We start from the raw sequence: 21,452 nt of genomic DNA, 5'->3' as shown, positions 1-21,452 counted from the left end.
TATATTTTCTTTTTCAATTTGAATCCTTCTTGAGGGTGGAGGCTTTGTATTATGACTCCCTAGGTCTTTGAATAGTTAACATCATAGATGGCATATAGTAAAGATAAAATGAACATTAAGCTAAGTGAATACATGGAGAAAAAATGTTTTCCTTATTTTACTAATATTTGACAAAGTGTGACCTTTGATGACACACGTCCAGCTGTCTCTGGGCTCCCAGGGCATCTGTGAGAACATGTGCATGAAGTCCATCCTCTCAGGGTATGCAGAACCTCTGTCAAGATGCCAGGGCCATCCAGTCCTGACTCATCTCCTTGTAGAAACAGAAGATCCTGTGGTCCAATCACCTTCACATGACACCAATTTCCAGGGAGAATTCCAGAGGGTGCTGTCAGTGCTGTTGAGAGCAACTCGCCTGTCTCCCAAAAAGCCAGGGCACAACATGGCCACCAGTTTTTGGCTTCCTGTCCCCATATCAATGTTGAAATCCCCTGGGAATTCTTTCACTATTCAATATCTGACTTTCTTCTTTTCATTGCAATGGGACCTAGGAATGCTAGACTATTCCCTTCGACCCCTGTTTTCTAAAGACTATTTATATTAGCCTTTGCTATGTATTTATTTAGGAATAAAACCAACATTTGGAATCATCACAGCATATGGTTAGTGTTTGCTGTAAGGGGTGGGGTATCCATTTCTCCATCATGTGGCGAAAGTACAGCAGCTGTAATATCTCATTACAGGGCTTCACTTTATTTAATAAAAAAAAATAGTATTGCTCTACTTAACAAAATTATCCTCATCCCCCCACCTACCTCCCAAACTTGATCTGTGGTTTCAATGCCTCTTGCCATAATAGCTTTAGATGGTTTGCATGTGATATTAGTTAGCTTCAGAATCTGCTTTCAATTCAGTTGCTTCAGATTGTATTTTCACTGTAAGCCATTAGTCACCAAATGTTGACAAGCATTTGTAAGGATGCCATCTCACCCTTTGTTTATATGCAAGTGCAGCAACCAAAATGATTTATTTATGCTTTAATTAAAATTTGTGGATAGACCAGTGATTTTTAGCAGTGACTTTTCTAATTTGTGGCCTTTAGAAAGAAAAAAAATCAATAACCTGATACCATTTATGTTTTTATAGTTACTCCAGGCATTTATAACACAGACCTGCCACTCACCTGCAGTCGTACTCAGAGGAGAGTGATCCTTGCCACATAAATCTTCCCCAGAGGCCAAGAGGGTCTATATTTCAGAGTCACTTCCCTTCTATGTCAGCTCTAAGTAAGATGTTACAGGCTTCTATTCTCATGGTTTTCATGGCTGGGCACAAGGCTAAAATTAATATTGAAAATAAATTGATGGACTGCAGGTTTTATAATATCTGACCCAATCTGTAGCGACTGCTTAGAATTTTAATAATTTATGCTCATTGATTTTAATTCCTGCATATTGTTCTGTACATTGAAAATACACCTCATAGGGTCTTTGGAAAGAATATATCCTAAATGCTGAGCTTTTATGGGAACTTAATATATTTGACGATGCAGGTGCATAAATCTCCATGAAATTGCACTAAGTTAACATATTTGCTAGTGCACACAATTTAGTAACTACTTTGTAAAAGTCTAAATAAAGATAGATAAGACAGGTAGATATGGAGAAATAATGAGTAAACATTCCAATGTAGATTAACAAGATGAGTTTATTGCCATTGCAAGGCTATCAGCTTAACTGAGAAAGAAATAATTAATTTTCAAGGTGTTTGAGGTGGTTTTAATTGCTGGTTTTTTTTTTTTTTTCAAAATCTTCAAGAAATGAACTACTTTTGCATTTTCTGCCAAGTTCAAATTATCCTCTCCCCTCCCCAATAGTGTGGATTGGGGTGTGTGTGGGAAGTGATGACAGTTGGGTGGGAAGAGAAATGCTCACTTTTGCTTACCATTTTGGCCTCCTGAGATAACGGCAAAAGTAACAAGGAGAAGCTTGTTTTCTTTCAGAAAGCCCTCTTTGAAAGATCCTATTTGGGTTTTTGCAGCTTCATTTCTATTAGAATACATATCATCCAAACTCCCTGCAAGCACTCATACTCACATTCAACTTCTCCCCATCCTCTTCTCTCATTCCTCTACCTCCCCTTTAGTTTTTTGCATTTCAGTTCCTGGAACATTCAAGTCAAGTTTTCATTGCAGCATGTTGGAAACATCTGGTCATTGTACTGGGAAGTCTTCTCCCATGCTTACCTTTAGAGTTCAGAGTTTGTGTCCTTTCTTAAGAGTGTGTGTGTTGGGATGTGTGTGTGTGTGTGTGTGTGTGTGTGTGTGTGAGGTTTTAAAGGAGCAGAACTGTGTCTTTGGATGAAATCTTACACAAAATTTTATGTTTAAATCAGGTAAGTGTGAAACTGTTGCTCTGCTTGAATGGTGGTTTTTAAAATAGATGACGAAAGAGAAAGGACTTGTCCTGCCTTTCATTCACGGCCTCTAGATATGGTCCATGGGTTCTATAGACAGAATTTGTGGGACTATTTAGAGTACAACTGGGACATCACTGAACTAACTCTAGTTTAGTCAAAATATCAGTATCTGTTAATGTAAGAGTCCAAGAAATGAAAAGGACAGGCAATCAAATTTTTATATGTTCTCCCTACTTCATAAGCAATTCTCCTCCGCAATCTTGCCTTCTATTTTGGATATACTGAATCTCTTTCAGTTCCTACAGCATAAATGGTTCTCTGTTGCTTCTAGGCCTGTGAACATGTTCTTTACTCTGCTTAAAAAATATGACATTCCTGGCCCTCCCTGGTGGCGCAGTGGGTTAAAGCACAGCACTGAGAATCTAAAGCCGCTTCAGCATGAGTTCGATTCCCGCCTGCCCCGGAGGTGACCACATGGCGTGGCAGACCTCTCCTGACCCGCCCGCTGCTCCCCTCAGCAGTGTACTTCGTCGATCTGCCTGTTCTGCTCCCCACTCTGTTCCTGGTGAATCCTCTCACCCTCCGCATCTCTGGCCTGTACCCCAGTTCTATATGAATAAATAAATAAATCTTTAAAAAAAAAAAATGACATTCCTTAACCATGTCACTGTTAACTGGCTTACTCCTACTAATTCTTGGACTTAGAGCTTTCAACATGTGTGAAGCCTTCCCTGATTCTCAGACACTAGGTTGGGTCTCCCTAGGATATATTCTCCTATAACTTCAATTTCATTCACAGTCAGCACACAAGTTTCTGAATTTATAGTCCTATTTAATTTCTCTCTTGTCCATGAACATAGGTAACAAAATTCCCAAAGGAAATAGAGCAAAACAAAATCAGGTTTATTCTAATGATAAAAACCTATGCCTGTTTATGATAACAAATAAACAAAAGGGAAACTCACAAATCAGAAATAAGAATGGCCTTAGGCACATGAAAATTTTGTTTAAAAAATTAAACACATGCTTTCTGGTGAAATACTAAAATCCTCTCTGAAAATGGAATAAAAAGCCTGCAATCAGCAACTTTATTCAATATCCTACTAAAATCATCCTACTAAAGTCAGTGCAATAAAAACAAGAACATAAGGGAATAAAGATTGTAAAGGAAGAAAACTATTATTTTTGCTGATAACCTGATTATACACATAGACATTTCAAAAGAATCTATGATAAAAAAATAAAGAAATTAATTTAGCAATTCTCTGGACACAAAGTCAATATACAAATATTGGTAGCTTGATCATAAAAGCAATAACAAATTTGGAAAAACAGATAGCATGTATAATATTTATGAATATGTATAAAGAAGTATAATACTTCTATACCATAAGGTATTATCAAAGGTGTAAATATGTGGAAAGATATACCATGCTCCTGATGGAAAGAATCAGTATCATATGTTTTATATATATATACACACACACATACACACACACTCTGGATCTCTTTTCCCCAGTGTGATCCAGAGATCCAATGACCCCATCCAGAACCAGCAAATTCCTTTGGAAATTGACTACTGATTCTTTACTTTATACAAAAATGTAAATGACCAGGGCCCTCCCTGGTGGTGCAGCGGGTTAAAGCACTGCACTGAGAAGCTAAAGCCACTTAAGCATGAGTTTGAGCCTGGCCGGCTCGAGGTGATGCACGTGAGGCAGCAGACCTCTCCTGACCCGCCCACTGCCCCCCTCAGCAGTGTACTTTGTAGATCTGCCTGTCTGTCTCTGGTGAAGCCTCTCACCGCCCTTCCAACTCTGGCCTGTACCCCAGCTCTGTATGGATAAATAAATAAATCTTAAAAAAATGTAAATGACCAAATATAGCTAAAACTATATATATATATATATATATATATATATGTATATCTCCATTGGCTTAATTTTTCAATCTTGTAACTTTTTATTTTGTATCTTTTCTGATTTTGTTTTTGGCCAGTCTATTCTGTCATTGACTCAGATTATAATTTCTCACTATGGGATGGTTTTAACAAAAGATGAGGAAGATATATTCTGAAAACTATAAAATGTAATTGAAAGAAATTAAAGAGACCCAAATAAATGGAGAGACATTTCATGTTGGTAAATTGGAAAACTTAATATTGTTAAAAATGCAAATTTTCTCCAAATTGTCTACAGATTCAACAATTATCATCAACAGCTTAGGTGGATTATCCCCCACAATCAAAACACTGATCCTAAAAGTCACAGATAAATGCAAGGACCTCAAGAAATTGAAACAGTCTTGAAAAGAACAAAGTTGGAGGACTCAAAATTCCCAATTTGAAAATTTACTACAGAAATACAGTAATTAAAATAATGTGGCATTGGCAAAAGATTTAGGTCTATAAATTGATATAACAGAACTCAGAGTCCAAAAGGAAACCCTTTGTTTATGGTCCATCAATTTTCTACAAGAGGGCCAAGACAATTCCTTGGAAAAGAGTAGTCTTTCCAACAAATAATGCTTGGGCAACTGGAGATCCACAAGCCAAAGAATGAAGCTGAGACCTTTTCTCCCATACCATATATAAATATGAACTCAAAATGCTTAATGGCCCTAAATGTAGGTGCTGAAATTTAAATACTCTTAAGGAAAACAGCTGTACAGCTCTGTGAGCTTGGATTAAGCAATAGTTTTTATAGATCTGACAACAAAAGTATAAGTGATTAAAGAAAATAAAGCCAAATCAAAGTTAAATAGATTTCAAATAAATTCATCAAAATGAAAATTCTGTGTTCAAAGACAGCATACATATCTGATAGGGGACTTGTAACTACAAGGTAAAAAATTCTCCTAAAAGTCAATAATAAGCAGACAAATCATTCAATTAAAAATGGGCAAAGTACTTAAGTAGGCATTTTCCCAAAAAAGATATACAACTAGGCAACAACCACATGAAAAGATGTTCAGCTCATTAGTCATTAAAACAATCAAAACTACAATGAGATGTTACTTCACCTTCTAAAATGTCTATTAAGAATGAAACAAAAATTGGTTAAGTTTTGTTAAGAATATAGAGTTCCAGACGTTGTTTACAGGAATATATATAATGGTGTAGCCACTTGGGAAACAGTTTGGGGACTCCACTAATAGCTAAACAAAGAGTAACCATTTGACTATCTAGCAATTCCACTTCGATGAATATATCCAAAGGTATTGAAAGCCGAGAGATTCTAACACATACTTATATGCTAATTTTCATTATAATATTATTCATAATAGCTAAATGGTAGAAACCACTTAATTGTCCATCAACCAATAAATGAGTTAACAAAATGTGGACTATACATATAATGAAATGTAATTCAATCATAGAAAAAAGGCTGAAATCCTGACACATATTACAATGTAGATGAACTTTAAGAACATTATGGCAAGTGAAATAAGTCAGAAACAGAAGGACAAGTCTTATATGATTCCACATATAAAATATTTAGCGTAGGCAAATTTATACAAATGAAAAGTGGCTTAGAATCGCTCAAACACTGGAAGGTAGTGGGATGGGAAGGGAATAAGGAGCTACTGCTTAGTGGTCACTGGGTTTCTGTGGAGTGATGGTAATTTTGGAAGCAGCCAGTGGTGTTGATTACACAACAATGTAAATGCAATTAATGCTGAATCACACAATTTAAAAATGGCTAAAGTAGCAAATTTTACATTATAAATAAATAAAACAATTTTTTATACTGTAGCAAAAACATTGATTTGTACACTTGAAATGGGCAAATTATATGAACTATAGTATGAACTATAGTGCAATAAATCTGTTAAAAAAGGCAACAGACCTTTAGTGAAAAAGACCTTTTTAAAAAAAAGATAAATAACCAATAAACACATGAAGAAATATCCAGCTTTCTTTGTCATCAGGAAATATAAATCAAAATTATAGGGAGATACCACTTCAAACTCACTAGGATGGCAACAATTATAAAAGCAAAAATAACACCAAAATAGATAAGAACAAGTATTGACAAAGGTGTTGACAAATTGTAAGCTTCAGTGGGAAATAAGGTAATCACTTTGGGAAACAGTTTAGCAATTCTTCAAAAGTTAAGCAGAGTGCCATTTGATCCAGCAAGTTCACAATTAGGTATATAGTCAAGAAAATTGAAAGTATATGTCCACACATAGACTTGTGTAGAAATAGTCTAGGAACACTGTTCATAAAGCCCAAAATTGGAACCAAGCCAAATGCTCATCAGCTGATGAATGAGTAAAGGTGGTATATCCGTCCAATGGAAACTAGTCATAAAAAGGAAGCACTGAGGCCCTCCCTCGTAGCGCAGTGGGTTGAAGCACTGCACTAAGAAGCTGAAACCACTTCCCCATGAGTTTGATTCCCGCCTGCCCAGGAGGTGACCACATGGCGTAGCAGACCTCTCCTGACCCACCCACTGCTCCCCTCAGCAGTGTACTTTGTCGATCTGCCTGTACTGCTCCCCACTCTGTCTCTGGTGAAGTCTTTCGCCACCCCTGAGTCTCTGGCCTGTACCCCAGTTCTGTATGCACAAATAAAGAAATCTTAAAAAAAAAAAAGGAAGCACTGATACATGCTACACCATGGAGGAACATTATAAGCTGTATGTTACATGAAAGAACCAGGTAGAAAGACCATGTATTTTATGTTTCTTCTTACATGAAGAAATATCCAGTGTTGGCAAAACCATAGAGTTAGAGGTTGTCAGAGACTTGGCAGAGGATGTGAGTGAATACTAATATGTGTTAGCATAAAATAAAAATGTTCTAAAATTAATAGTGGTAATAGATAGATAATGGTGTAAGTAAAATGAAAACCATTGAATTGTATACTTTAAAAGGGAAAAGCTTATGATAGGCAAATAAATTTTTATTAAAAAAATCTTCCACTATTATTCTGCCTTTGTATATTTCTCCTTTTGGCAAAGGGTCAAGTTTTGCTTCTTTATATTAAAGATATATTATTAAGAAAAAAATTGAAATTGTTGTCTTCATATGAGGTTGGCTTTTTTTTATTAAGAAATATTATTCTTCATTTCTAATAATATCTATTGTCTTAAAATCTATTTTGTCTGATGATAGCATATCCACATCCTGTTGATTTTTATTAGGTTTACATTTTATTTCTTTTCTACTTGTGTTCAACCCTTTGGTGTGCTAACATTGTAGAGCTAGAAAGCAGCATACAGTATTCTGTTTATTTTACCCAGTGTTTAATCTATTAATTAGAAGTTTATTTGATTTTCCAATCACTGTATTTTAATTAGACTATTTAATCCATTTAAATTTAATGTAATTATTGATTTATTTGGGTTGAAATCTTCCTCTGTGCTATTTGTTTTGTATTAGTTCCAACTTAAGAAAAATATATTCCTTTATTATAAGATTTTTTATTTTACTTCTCTTAGGTAGAAGAACTGGGGTTTAGGCAAGAGGTGCAGGGGGGTGGTGGTGAGAAGATTCATCAGAGAAAAAGTGGGGAACAGAACATGCAAATTGAAATACACTGCTGAGGGGAGCAGTGGTAAAAATAGGAGAGGTGTGCTGTGTCATGTGGGTCAGCTCCCAGGCCAGGGATGGAACTCATGCTGCTTGGCCATGGAAGGGGTGTTGCAGTGGAAGCCCTGAGACTTAACCCCTAGGCTACCAGGAGGACCAGTTCCAACTTCTTTAAGTTGTGTTTTCTCTCTCTCTCTCTTTTTTTTTTTTTAAGATTTACTTATTTATGCATACAGAATTGGGGTACAAGCCAGAGGTGCAGGGGCGGTGAGAGGATTCACCAGAGACAGAGTGGAGAGCAGAACAGGCAGATTGACAAAGTACACTGCTGAGGGGAGCAGCAGGTGAGATAGGAGAGGTCTGCTGTGCCATGTGGGTCATCTCAGGGCAGGGGATTGAACTTGCACTGAAGTGGCTGTGGCCTAACCTGTTGTGCCACCAGGCAAGGCCTTCTCTCCTCTCTTAAGATTTTTTTACTTCATTTCCCTTTCTATTATCTTATTTATTACAATTCCCTTTATTATTCTTTTAATGTTTATTCTAAGGGTGGCAACATGCACACTGCTCTTTTAAAATCTAATATAGTGGCTGTAATATGATATAAAATGTTGTATACTATATATGACTATATAACATAATTTAATATAAAAAACAGTAACAGAAGCACCATAGAGCATCCTGACCCCATTTAATGCCCTCCCAACATTTGTGCTTTGTTATCGTGTATTTTAATTTTCTCTATGTGTTTTATAGTCCATAAAACATTATTGTTATTACTTACATGGTCAATATTAATTTAACTTTCTCTAAAATCTATCTTTTCTGATGTTATTTCTTCCTTCCTGCATCTTTATGCTATTGGGTCATTTTCCTTCTGCCTGAAGAACATCTTTAGTATTTTCTTTAGTGATCCTCTCATGTCTAAAATCTATATTTTGCCTTTGTTTTTGGAATATATTTTTATTCTAGGTTGCCAGTTAGAATGTCTATTCTAGCATATTTTATTAAAAAAAAAAACAAAAAACCTGTATGTGATTCATTACACCAATTTCCTAAAGCACCACTAATGGAATCCATCAAAAACCAAAGTAAACCTGTATAGAAAGTTTTCCCGGTCGTTCAGCTAGTCCAGGCTATCTGAGAAACAAAGTTGATAACATAATTGAAGAATCTCTAGTAAACACATCCAAACACTAGGTACTCCTACACAGAAGGTTTTTCGGGATAGTTATTCTGTACTCTGTTCCCAGACGCCATGGACTGGATCTGAGATACCCTTGACAACTACAAGAAAGTTTCTAAATAATTAAGGAATCAGAAATCAGACTACTCATGCTGCCACCCCAACCAATGGATCAAAAATATACATACTTAGGAATAATAATTTGTGACATCATTGATCAACCTTAACTCTCAGAACTTGAGTAGAACCAACTGTAGTTAGGCTGAGGCAACTATGATCTTCTAGGGTTCACCCACACATTCAATATTTGCAGAGTGATTTCTTTCTGCAAGGCATGAGCTAAAATGAGGTATTTACCATCATAACTGATGGAACTCCCATCAAAGTATTGTGTCACTCTACCACATCTCCCTCTTCTCTCAGCACTGTTGGATCAACACCACTAATGGTCTCTCCAGTCCTTTCTTCTTCTAATGTCCACCAAATGACCTTTCTCCCTAAGAATGACCCCATCCTGTTAGGTTACTATAATACTATCTGTTCAGTCCAGGGTTTTGAGTACTGGGAACCATTCTTTCATTCCTTCAACAAATACTAATCTTGCATCTATCCCATGTCTGGTACTGTTTTAGGTTCTGGAAAGTAGGTCCTATTTGGTGAAAAACTTGTGGATAAATAACAAGCAATTACATATCATATAGTGGCAAGTCTATGTGTTAAGAATACAGGGAAGACAATGACTCATATGGTGATGATATGGTCAGTGACGTTCTCTCTGAGGAGGTGAGATCTGAGTAAATATCTCAAAGAAATGAGAAAATGAGTCATGGAAAGACTTGATGGGCAAACACTTTGAGATTGAGGAAATACAAAGATACTGACATTGGAGAATGCGTGGTCTTTCAGAGATGAGCAAAGAGGCCAATGTGGCTGAGGCAGAGTGGGCAAAAGGGGAGACAAGAAATTAGGTCAGATAGGTAGGTGGTCAAGACCAAAACATGGTGTCACATGTCAATTTTGTGTCTTTATGGTAATTTAAGCAAATAGATTTAATTTAATGATAATGAATAAGTGTTTTCTTTCTATAGAACAAACATTTTATTTCTCTAGGCTTTCTTCATCATTAGTTTTAAAGACTGGACATAAATTTAACTCAAACTACAGTCCTAGGAAAAACATAAGTACTAGGATCAAATTGGTTTCACTTTAGAACCACCTGTAAGATGAGGTTATGTAGCTTCATTCCACCTGGTTGCTGTGAGGATTAAATGACATAATATAGAAAGTAAAAACATTCAGCGCAGATGAATGTTTGAGTTTAGTGCCAGTGAAGTACAGGTTAGAGAGAGGATGAGAGATAGGGTTCCCTGGGACAGCAGGATTAGCTCACATAGGCAATGGTTGTCCTGCTAAACAGATCTTACTCTGATGTAGAGGCCCTTCCGGAGGTTTTAAAAAGGGGAGTGAGAATGAAATGACTCAAGAGAGGAAGAAATTTGGGGTTGGAGGCTGTGGCCAGGAGGATGAGGGGGGTGGGGCAGGGACAGCAGTCACTGCGGTATTTTAGTTGAGAAATGACCTCATCCCCTAGTAGAAGAGAGCTGGGGTGGAGGTGGAGAAAATGGATCTAAGAGGTGCACAGCGTTCCCACAGTTGTTTATGTCCTGGCACCATTAAGACAATTTCCTTCTTCCCTCTGCTCTCTCGTGGAAAGATGTTCCTGTGTCTCTTCTGCCTCCTTCCTGGGAGGACAGCGAGTACTCTGACTTCTCCTTGTTCCCTCAGCACCCTTAGGAATGCTCAACCAACATTTGTTGTTCACATTTCCTGTGGCATTGTGATTTCCAAACAGAAGTGGGTAAGCCCCCAGAAGTTTCGGTTTTCGCTATGAACCTTCCATCCCTTGTGATGACGAGCTCTCAGGTTCAAGACTAACACAATCTTTTAAAGGCAGAACAGCATGTGCCCCATAAAGAGAATATGTACCACTGCCCAGACTTTTTCCATGACCTAGGATTCGAAGCAGAAGCTGGCTTTGGTGCCCAGTAACCAGGACACTGTTGTTTAATTTCCATCCATAAAAACTTAGAATTTATCGACTCGTATATTTCTATTGTATCCCATTCCAAGATGGATAGATAACAGCACCGGCAGGCCTGATTACGAATGGTCTGAGAATGATCCTCATAACTAAACCCGCTTCTTCAGTAGCACCGTGGACCCAATTACCCTGGGAATCTATTGTGTATAAATATACTTTAACAAATTGCATCTGTATCAGGGCAGAGTGCCCCAAAAAGGAGTGCCTTTCAGATTGCTCCAAGAAGACAATTACTTACAGCAAAACCACTGAGTGAGGAGGAGACAGTATATCAAGCATACAACAAGGAAAAATGGGAAGGCCTGCAAAGAGGGTCCTGTCAGCAAAGCTGGCCTGGAGGCTCCTTTCTATCAAAAATATGTGACTCTGCTAAAGGTCCAGAGTGCTGGGAACAAGATGGATAGGGAGAATGACAGAAAGAGGATTCTCCTGTGGGGAATATACCAGACACAGGGAACAATGCCTTGGAATTACAAAGATCACTACTGATACCATTACTGCTAATGATACTAACATCATTAACAGCAATAATAAAAACAAACATATTTAGGGCTTACTGCTAGTAAGCATTTTACATCGATTGACTCATTTAATCCTCATAATAGCTGTGGGTGCCATTATTAATTTTATAGAGGAGGAAGTTGAGGCATAGAGATTAAGGAACTGCCAGAGGTGACCTCGGCAGGAGTGGTAGAGGTAGGAATCACACACAGGCAGTCTGACTCCCACTTCTTTTCTTAACTGCTCTGCTTATCAGCTAATCACCAGGAGCTTTTCAATTCAAAGTCCATGAATTAAAGCTCTAGCTTTGTGAAATGGGAATAATAATCACATGGCAAGTTTCTTTTGAAGGGTCAATAGTAGGCATTCAATAATTTATACATAAAAATTACAAAATAGTATAGTGAAAAGATTCCTGATTAAAAAAAGTATATATATCAGGTTTTATAAGCAAGAGAAATTGACTGACTCAAAAATGGAATTTATTGAAGGGCTCGCTAAACATATCTTAAGTGGAGGAGTTCCCAGGAATCATTCTATCAGCTGGAGATTATTCTGCAAAACATTTACTGGAAAGTGCTCTTGGCAATGAAATCCACGAGGAAGTAAGGGCATCAGGATTGCACAGTGCAAGCAGCTGAACCTGATCAGGGATCCAAATGACCTCACAGAGCTGTTCAAGCAGAGACTATGCCAGGGAAGGTGCGTAAACTTGGGTGAGCTGGCACCTCTGAGCTAGAGCAGTTTGCGGAATGAAACTTGCTCAGTGACCATTAGACAGTGACCTGAACCTGAGTCTTAGTCTTCGACTCCCTGTCCAAGTACTGTGCATTAACCAATAACACCTATGGAACTTGAAGACTTCGCTCCCATGGCATCCTGACCATCCTGTTGGAGAAACAGACCAGCTGGAGCAAGTGTGAATCACCTTAACTAAGGTCACCAGCAGTCACCCAGACCCTCAAATTGTGTGTGTGTGTGTGTGTGCTGTCTCAAATTGTGTGTGTGTGAGAGAGAGAGAGAGCCCAGCAAGACAATGGAACCCAGCCCCAAATCCTGAGCTGCTGAAAAGTAAACTAAGCATGTGGTTGCCACTAAGTGTAGTATTTGGCTACTTAGCAAACACTAGCTGATACATGTTACTCATATTCTATGTGTCTTTTTTTTTAATTCAGTTTTTTTAAATATTATTGTTGAGTTTTGTACAGTAATTGATTTCTTCCCTTGGTGTAGTTCCCCATAGTTCTCGCCACCATAGCAGCCATGAACCTTCACCACATTCCCTCATGTCCTTTCCTCTCCTGCTTTGTCTCAGCTGGAGCAAGTGTCATCTATGCTTGTGATCTATAGTGATCTATGTGATCTATGTCGTGATCTATGCTTCAGGTCTATAGTCAACTAGCTAGTTTGGTCTTTTTCTTGACCTTTTGGAATATAGTTATTCTATATTCCACATTTAGGTGAAACCATCGGATACTGATCTTTCTTATTTTGGCCAGCATAATCCCTTCCAGCTCCATCCATGCAGGTTACAAATGGCATGACTATCTGATTTTAAATAAGGAACATACCCTCTCTCGGTCTCCTTACTTGAGGGATGAAGGAATTGTATGTAAGAGGATCCTTCCTGGTTGTCAGGTAGTTTGTGAAGGGATAGAAAGAGGCCAGACTTCCAGAAAGCAAAGCTTGCAAATATTATAAACCTAGGCAGCACCTCTCTTGTATAGAGGGGCCATGAGCTAAGCTCTTCAGGATATGGTCTGATATATCATCAGGAAAGGATGGGAAAATGACATGATGCTAATGAAGTTACTTTTGCGATGTTTACCTGTTGCACTCCCCACATTATTTAAAAAAAAATTATTTATGCATACAGAACTAAGCTACAGAACTGAGTTACAAGCCAGAGGTGTAGCGGCAGTGAGACAGAATGGGAAGTAGAACAGGCTAACTGACAAAGTACACTGCTGAGGGGAGCAGAGGGCTGGTCAGGAGAGGTCTGCCACACCATGTGGGTCACCTCTGGGGCTGGGTATTAAACTCATGCTGAAGTGGCTTTAGCTTCTTAGTGTTGTGCTTTAACCCACTGCTCCACCAGGGAGGGTCAACTTACACATTTTTAACCACTAATTTGAAGACCCATGTGTATTCCTATATTTTCTGCAACATTATTTACAACAGCAAAGACATATAAATAACCTAAGTGCCCTAAAAGAGATGAGTAGATTAAGAAGATGTGATAGATTTACACAATAGAATACTACTCAGCTACAAAAAATACAAACTCTTGCCATTTTCAATAACATGGATGGAACTTGAGAACATGGATGGAACTTGAGGGGATTGTGCTCAGTGAAATAAGTCAGAAGGTGATAGGCAAATACAGGATGATTTCACTGATGCAGCTCTTTTTGAGGATCAAAAAGTCTTGGGCTAAAGACCACAACCACAACCCACAGAAGCAAGGCACAATTGCTCCCCTGTTCCCTGAGGCTGTGGTAACCTCGAGCACCACTTCATCTGGCAAGTACTGGGGGTGAGGATTATGTGTGCTATTTCCCAGTCCAGGTTCTGTCATTCAAGTGGGGACCTCTTTTTTCTACATCTGCTTTTCCTTAACTGCAGACAAGAGCGCAGAGTTGGAGAGGCAAGTCATCTCATATCCCTTGCCACATCCAAATCCAAACCAGCAGTTTTGTTCTTAAGCGAGGCCGATGGCCTAGAAAGAGCTAGTATATATGTGTGCATGTGTTCTTTCTAGTTCGCTAATTAGTAAGTTGACTTTTTCAGTTTTCTAGTAAAGATTTTTTTTTTTAATTCTTGCAACTTTATTAAAAGCATGTGAAGCACTGGGCATTCTATCACCTCCTTCTAGCCATACTGTCTTACGGCTTTTGCCATTTTCCAAAAGTAAGGAAAGGAGGCCCAGAGTAGGAGATGACTTTTCCAAGGTCATGTGACATGTTAGTTGGAGTCAGAGTCAGCACCACGGTTTTCTAAGCTACTTTAAGTCTTCTTTGTCCCATCGTGGGTGACCTACCAAGCCAGAGGTCCTTTGCCTGGGTTGGCAGCGTGGCCACGCCTGCAGTTTCTGTGTCCACCACGATATCTAAGGTGAAAGGAACTTATCTTCAAGCAAAATTTAAGATAACAGTATTGTTATAGAACAATAGCAACATAATTGTTTTTAATAAAATACAGAGTGGATTTCATGGAAAAAATAATGTTTTGTCTTGTATCATTCCCCCAGATAAAGTATTTATGTTTTATTTGAATGATACAATTTTGAAGGGACAAAAAATTCTTGAAAATTGCTCCTGAATTTAGAGTTGATGTTTGGCTAATGTGTACTGAAATAGTAGGTCATCAAACACTAAAATGATTCAATAGTTGGCCAAATGCTCTTTTCCTGAACCTTAGAAGACCCACATACCTCACTCTAGTTCAGTTCTCTCATATTCTCAGTTAGTATACACTCATCTTTCTCTTATCTCCCTCACCCCACCTCCCCACAGTCCAACTCTAAAATGTTACTAGTTGGCCTGGCAGACAGAGATGAGCACTGTTGTGGGTTCTTACCTCTGGGGTTACCCCAGTACTAACGTTTCTACACATTATTCTGTCCTATAACTTGGACCCTTAGAAGGATCTCTGAGAGGGCTAGACTAGAGGATGTTTAGAAACAGCAAAGACTAGTAGAATAGGATTTGGTGTTCTAGATCTTTCTCCTTCCTTTACTATGACCCTCAAAATCTAACTAGAGCTAATGTCTTATTTGTTTAGGGCTCACATTTTGCTGTTCTTGGGGAAAGTACCCATTCCATAGAAAGTTAGTCTTCTGAAGTATTGTTGTCTGAATAAAAAAGGTGATAATCTGAGTTGGTGAATGCTGTGTACTATTTTTTGGCACTTCATGGATTAGACATAAAAGGTTTTGAAAAGACCTGCATCTGTTTAATCCAGCATTTTTTAATCAAGGAACCCCCCCACAACTCATGCTCACACCCCTCATTGTGCATATTGACAGTCTCATTTCCCACATGAAAGACCAGAGATGTGTAAAAACCTTAAGGAAAGAGAATGAGAAGTACAAGAGGGAAGGTGGAAAATGCTGAAACTTGTACATGTTGAACCAGACAGGAATAGGTGGTGAGGCAAGGGGGTGGGGGTAGGAGAGAAAAGTGTGCAGGGGACCCACACTTCCTCTTCCAGATCAGTCACCACCCCACTCTAACCCTGGGCAAACCCAGGGAAGATGGGCATCAGCAGCTGGGCTACTCCCCAGGAAATCTGGACCTCCCAGCAGATTCCACTCTGCCAGCTGAGAACTAAGTTCTTGCTCCAGCTTGGTAATTTTCCATGTGTGTAACTTTGAGCATGCTATTTAAATTCCCTGGCCTCTCTGTCTTCCGTTACAAAGACTGAATTATGTAAATGATGTCAAATTTGAAAGTGCATCGAAGTCACCTGAAAGACTTGTTCAAACAGAATGTTACCCCCATCCTAGCCCCAGGGCTGGATTCCACAGGCCTGGAGTGGGCTGATTAAGTCACACTTTCTGACTAGCTTCCAGGTGAGGCTGCTGTTGCTGGCTCTAAGTTAAGTTAAAGTGCTCTGTAATTTGTATACATCTTAATTAGTCTAAATCCATTCACTCTATGATGATGTGTTCATGGGATAAGGCTTATTTCGTAACACTTTTGTGCTCAGAGAACAAATGCTTTTGTTTCTATGCCATTGGAGTATGGTGGAAGTTTCAGGAAATCATCTGGGAACTTTTCAAATTCTATCACATGGCATGGTCAGGCACCTGCTCTGGCTACTGGGTTTCAGTGCCCCAGACGCTCCCCTGAGAGGGCAGAGATCATCCGTCCTCTGTAGAGAAGCTGGCACTGACTGATATGCCCCACTGGTCATTGAAGGAAGGTTTTCATATCTCTTCAGATATCCTGTAATGAAAGTGTTTTTATGACTCTATTCCCTTGGACATGTCTTATTTCTTCTTTGGTCTTTGCAGTGCTCATGAACATATTAAGATTCTGAGAAGTCCTACAGGAAAGAAGCCCATTAAACTTTTCCATGATGGTGTGGAAGCACATGGGCAAGACCTGGCAAGCTCAATACAGCTGCTATAAGTCATGGGTTATTTGAATTTTTTAATTAAATAAATTTAGGTAAAATTTAAAATTCAGTTGTTTGGTCCCACTATCCACATTTCATATATTCAATGGTCATATGTGGTCAGGGTCACCACTTAGATAGTACAGATATATCGTATTTCCTTCACTGCAAAACCTTTTAGATCCAGAAGCATGACTTTAAAACATGGCTCTTTTACCAGTCATGTGACCTCACATATGTTTCTTTAATGTCTGTTGCCTTAGTTTTTACATTTCTTAAATGGGCCTAATAAATGGTACAAACCTCAAAAAGTGGTGAGAATGAAACATCTCTAAAGCATTTAGAATATTGTCTGGCTCTTAAAAAGGACTCAATAAATTACCCCTGTCATTATAACTTGTTTGACTTATATTTTTTAAAGATTTAGTTATGTATGCATACAATTACTGGCATATAGGACAGAAAGGCAGAGGGTGAGAAGATTCTCCAGAGACAGAATGGAAAGCAGAACAGACAGATTGACTGAAATACACTGCTGAGGGGAACAGTGGATGAGACAGGAGAGGTCTTCTGTGCCATGTGGGTCACCTCCCTAGTTGGGGATCATACTTGTGCTGCAGTGGCTGTGGCTAGCTGCATAGTGCTGTGCTTTAACCCCTTGTGACTCTAGGGAGGTCCCTTAATTACTAGTCTTAAACTGACTCTTACTACTTTATAAAACTAGTGTTCTGTGCCACAGAATTTGGAAAACATTACCCTGTTCTTCAAGAAGTCAGGGAGGTTCCTTATGCTGCAGTTCTGTATTTAGTCATGAGCCATCCCAAGAAAGAAAATGGCTTTAAAAAAAGCCACTTGAGACTCTTCGGGCTGAAAGAAACAGAGCCCACTTGGAATACACTTCAAAAGAAAAAGGAATTTCTTGGAAGGACGCACTGGTAACTCATGGAATCCAAAAACAAGTTGAATTAGGCTTCTGGTTGGGGTAGGGCCACAACACGTCTAGAATTGTAGCAGCAGAGCTTGGAGATCTTTTGTTTGAGGGGTCTTTCAATGCCAGTGCTCAACCCAACCGTAGCTCTACCTTTCTGGTCTGTTGTCTATATAGAAAGAATCTTACTGGCCCTATATGTGTCATTCATGACTGTTCCAAACAACCAGGAGACTCAGTCACATGACAGATATATGACTCCACCTACACGATGGGAAGGAAGTTCTCAGAAAAAGTGTCATTTAGCAACTCAGAGAAGTGACTGGCCCAAGACCTACCAAAACTTTGACACTTCAGTTTGGGGGACACTGACAAAATGAACTAATCTGTCAGAGCCTTAGGGGTTTCTTTTAGAAAATGGTAACACCTGCTTCATAGGGTCATCATAAGATGAAATGGCATGGAGGGCGGTGTTTGACCAATATTTTAAAAATTTCTTCTCTGTATCAGGCACTGTTTTAAGCAATCAGAATCAGCAGTGAATAGATTCTCTATGCTCATGGGGTTTGTCTTTTTTATAGCCTAAAAATTTGTGAGTTGATAGGTGCTTTACCACACTTTAATTACTTACCTGTCTCTTTCTATACATACACATCTGTGTATATGCATGGGCATATCCTATTTTTATTCAGTTGACTATTATTTCTTTGTATTTAGATTAAGAAAGTGACAATTCAGAGAAATGAAGTAGGTTGTACAGATTCACAGCATTAGAAAGTGAGGGATCTAGAACTGAAATCCACATCTGTCTGCCCTCTCAAAGTCTTGCTCTTTCAACTATGCTGTAGTGAAAGATAATCAGAACAACCAAAACCTCAGAAAATGGCAGCAGTAGTTCAGAGATGGTATGCTATGTTTCCTTTTCATTTCAGCAACTGTTGCTGCACAAAGCCTCTTTAAAAGGAACAATAGACACTGATTCCTTGTGTCTGCAACAAGCACTACCGAACCTACCATGTGGGCCATAATTAATAGAGATGTCAACTGCCAACTAACCAGAAAAACTCCAGCACCGTAAATCTGTCCCCTGACTTCTCAGGAGAATTGATGGATGAGGAATTCAGCTTAAATATTTAACAATCAATAATTCAAATACCTATCCAACCATTTGCAAGTTGGCATGTTTATAAATATAAGGACTACAGTTTCTTGCATTTTCCATGAAACTTACTTAGAGTTGAATGGAGGGGTAGAAACCCTCCATGTTTTATGGGAAGGGATGGAAATACCCTCCAAGTCTTGGCTCTACTTGAATGCAGGAAACTCCCAGCTTTGACCATGTGTGCTGTTCATGTCCGCTCATGCTGGTGAAGTCCAATTGGGTAGCCAGAGTCAGATGCCAGAGCCTCATCTTCACTCCATCAGCAGCTCCAGGGAAGAAACCAAATACAGGGCTGATAGGACATGAATTATTCACTTTGAGCTTCCCACCAACTCTCTATCACTAGATTGGGTCACCTCTCTGACTAAAATTTAACTTCCTTCCTCCTTCATTACTTCCCAAGCAGATATGAAGCTTGACCCTGGGAAGGACAAGCAGTGTGTGAAGAGTGTGTGTCCGGATGCTTGATAGGAATATTGCTGTTTGAATTTAACTGTTTTGAATGAATAAAGTCTAAGTCAGCATCGACAGCAGTGATGTATCTGCACTTCACGATTATTGAATTTAGATGTTCCATCCACTTGCTGATTTATTAAACTGCTCTCCCTTCCAAAGGAGAATCAAAGCGCCTTCTCTGGCCCTAATGGATAGACACTTTAGAGACACTTAGGGAAGGTATTGTTGATAAAACTGACTACCTAAAAGAGAACTCATCTCATGTTGTCTTTGCAGGAAAATAACCTCCATTATTTGTATTTCCTTCACATTCAATAACTCACCCTTTCCAAAGAAGGGTGGGGTAACTGACAGAGGTGTGGGATCCTGTAGGGGTGAAGTGTCTGTGGAGCAAAGAGCTGTCCTCCACACCTCCTAGCTGTAGCTCCTTCATCTGTGTAGCCTGAGTTCCCCCAGGCCAAAGGGAGGCCCTCACTGTGGCGCCCAGCTGCCTGTTCTCCCTGGTCAAAGATTCTACTCTCCCATGGTTGCCTATAGAAATAACCCCACCCAGGACCTTGACCATAATTTCCTTCATAAAACAATGGTGATTCTGAAGCCCTCCAGGGGGATAGTGAAGAAAGAAGGGCCTTGAAGTGAACCAGGGCTGGTATGCACAGTGCCCTCATGATTGGGAACGGTTATATATGTTCTTTGGACTACTAGTAATTGATGATTCCCTGGAGTGGATGGCCTGTTAATGAAAAGAATCCCCAGCAGCAGCAAATCTGGTGTGAATTTTGGCTCCATTCTAGGAAAACAAACTAGCTGGTAAGGAAAAAATGTTGAGAGCAACAAAAGCCAAGTTCTTGCAGAGCCACCAGCCATGGGTCTGTCTTGGGTTTAGATTTCAAGGGCTATCAAGTAATGGATGAGGTATGGGTTATGTTTATGTTTGAGGGAAAACAAAATTGGTCTGGGTCAATGATGAACTTCAGAAGGTGTGAGATGTGTAATTTCTGGAAACATGTATAAAAGTCTCCATCATAGTAACTCATATGTGGACAGTTTATGATCATTTTAAAGCATATTTGCAATCATTTTCACTGAGAAGGGCAGTATGCGTTAGAAGAATAGGGAGCAGGTCTATTTTGGGAGGAGGGGCAGATTTCAAATTCGTTATTGGAAACTAAGTTATCAGGACATCTAGGAGAAAGTAGACTAGTAAGACCTTATGGAGAACACCTGGGGTATTGCGGATCTGTGGTTTCTCTCACTGACAGGAAGAAAGTCAGTATGGATCATAAATCTTAGGGCTATACATCCAAGTTTTTGGTCTTTTTTTTTTTTTTTAAATCCATTGAAGCTGCTGCCTTGAAGGAGCCCCAGGCAGAAATTCCTTCTCACCTGTGTACCTTGGCTTGGGTTGAGAGCGATTGTAATGGCTGGCCTCATTCTTGCCCAGAAAACATGGGCCTGGTTGGAGCAGAGTCACTGAAATAGAACAAGGAGCCAAACTTTCCATTTGAGGCTCATAATCATTCCAGGAATAAATGTTATCGGTTTTATCTTTGAAACAAGCAAACAGAGGCAAAGAGGGGTTGAGTACCCTGCTCAAGCCACATATTTATGTCATTTTTTTATGGAGTGAAGATTTTAGTCCATGTGTTTCAATCTTTTCTCTACCTTCTACAAAGGAGCTGGAGAAAGAGAAAGCCAAGTACTTGGGACATGAGATTCCCATCTCAAAATTAACCAGAACATTCCCTTCTCTTCCACACAAGATGGTTCCAAGTACAATCTTAGGGAAAAAGTTCTTGTGATACTACAAGACATGTGAAGGTCATTACAGTAGACAACCTAATTTTCCTTTCATTGTTAAGGGGATTTGAAGATAAAATGAAAAATCTGAATGCTATTGAAAGACCTGGTTCTTATGTACTAGCCATTCCCCACAAAAATAATGTCGTTTACTAAGCTGATACTGACATAAATTGTAACTTCAAGCTCAGAGTACTGAATCTTGCACACAGTAAGTCTTTAGCAATACTGCTTAAATTGAAAA

Source organism: Condylura cristata, unplaced genomic scaffold (genome assembly GCF_000260355.1).
Source record: "Condylura cristata isolate star-nosed mole 26May11 unplaced genomic scaffold, ConCri1.0 scaffold00008, whole genome shotgun sequence".
NCBI classification, from domain to species: Eukaryota; Metazoa; Chordata; class Mammalia; order Eulipotyphla; family Talpidae; genus Condylura; species Condylura cristata.
Note: the sequence above shows the minus strand (reverse complement) of the source record.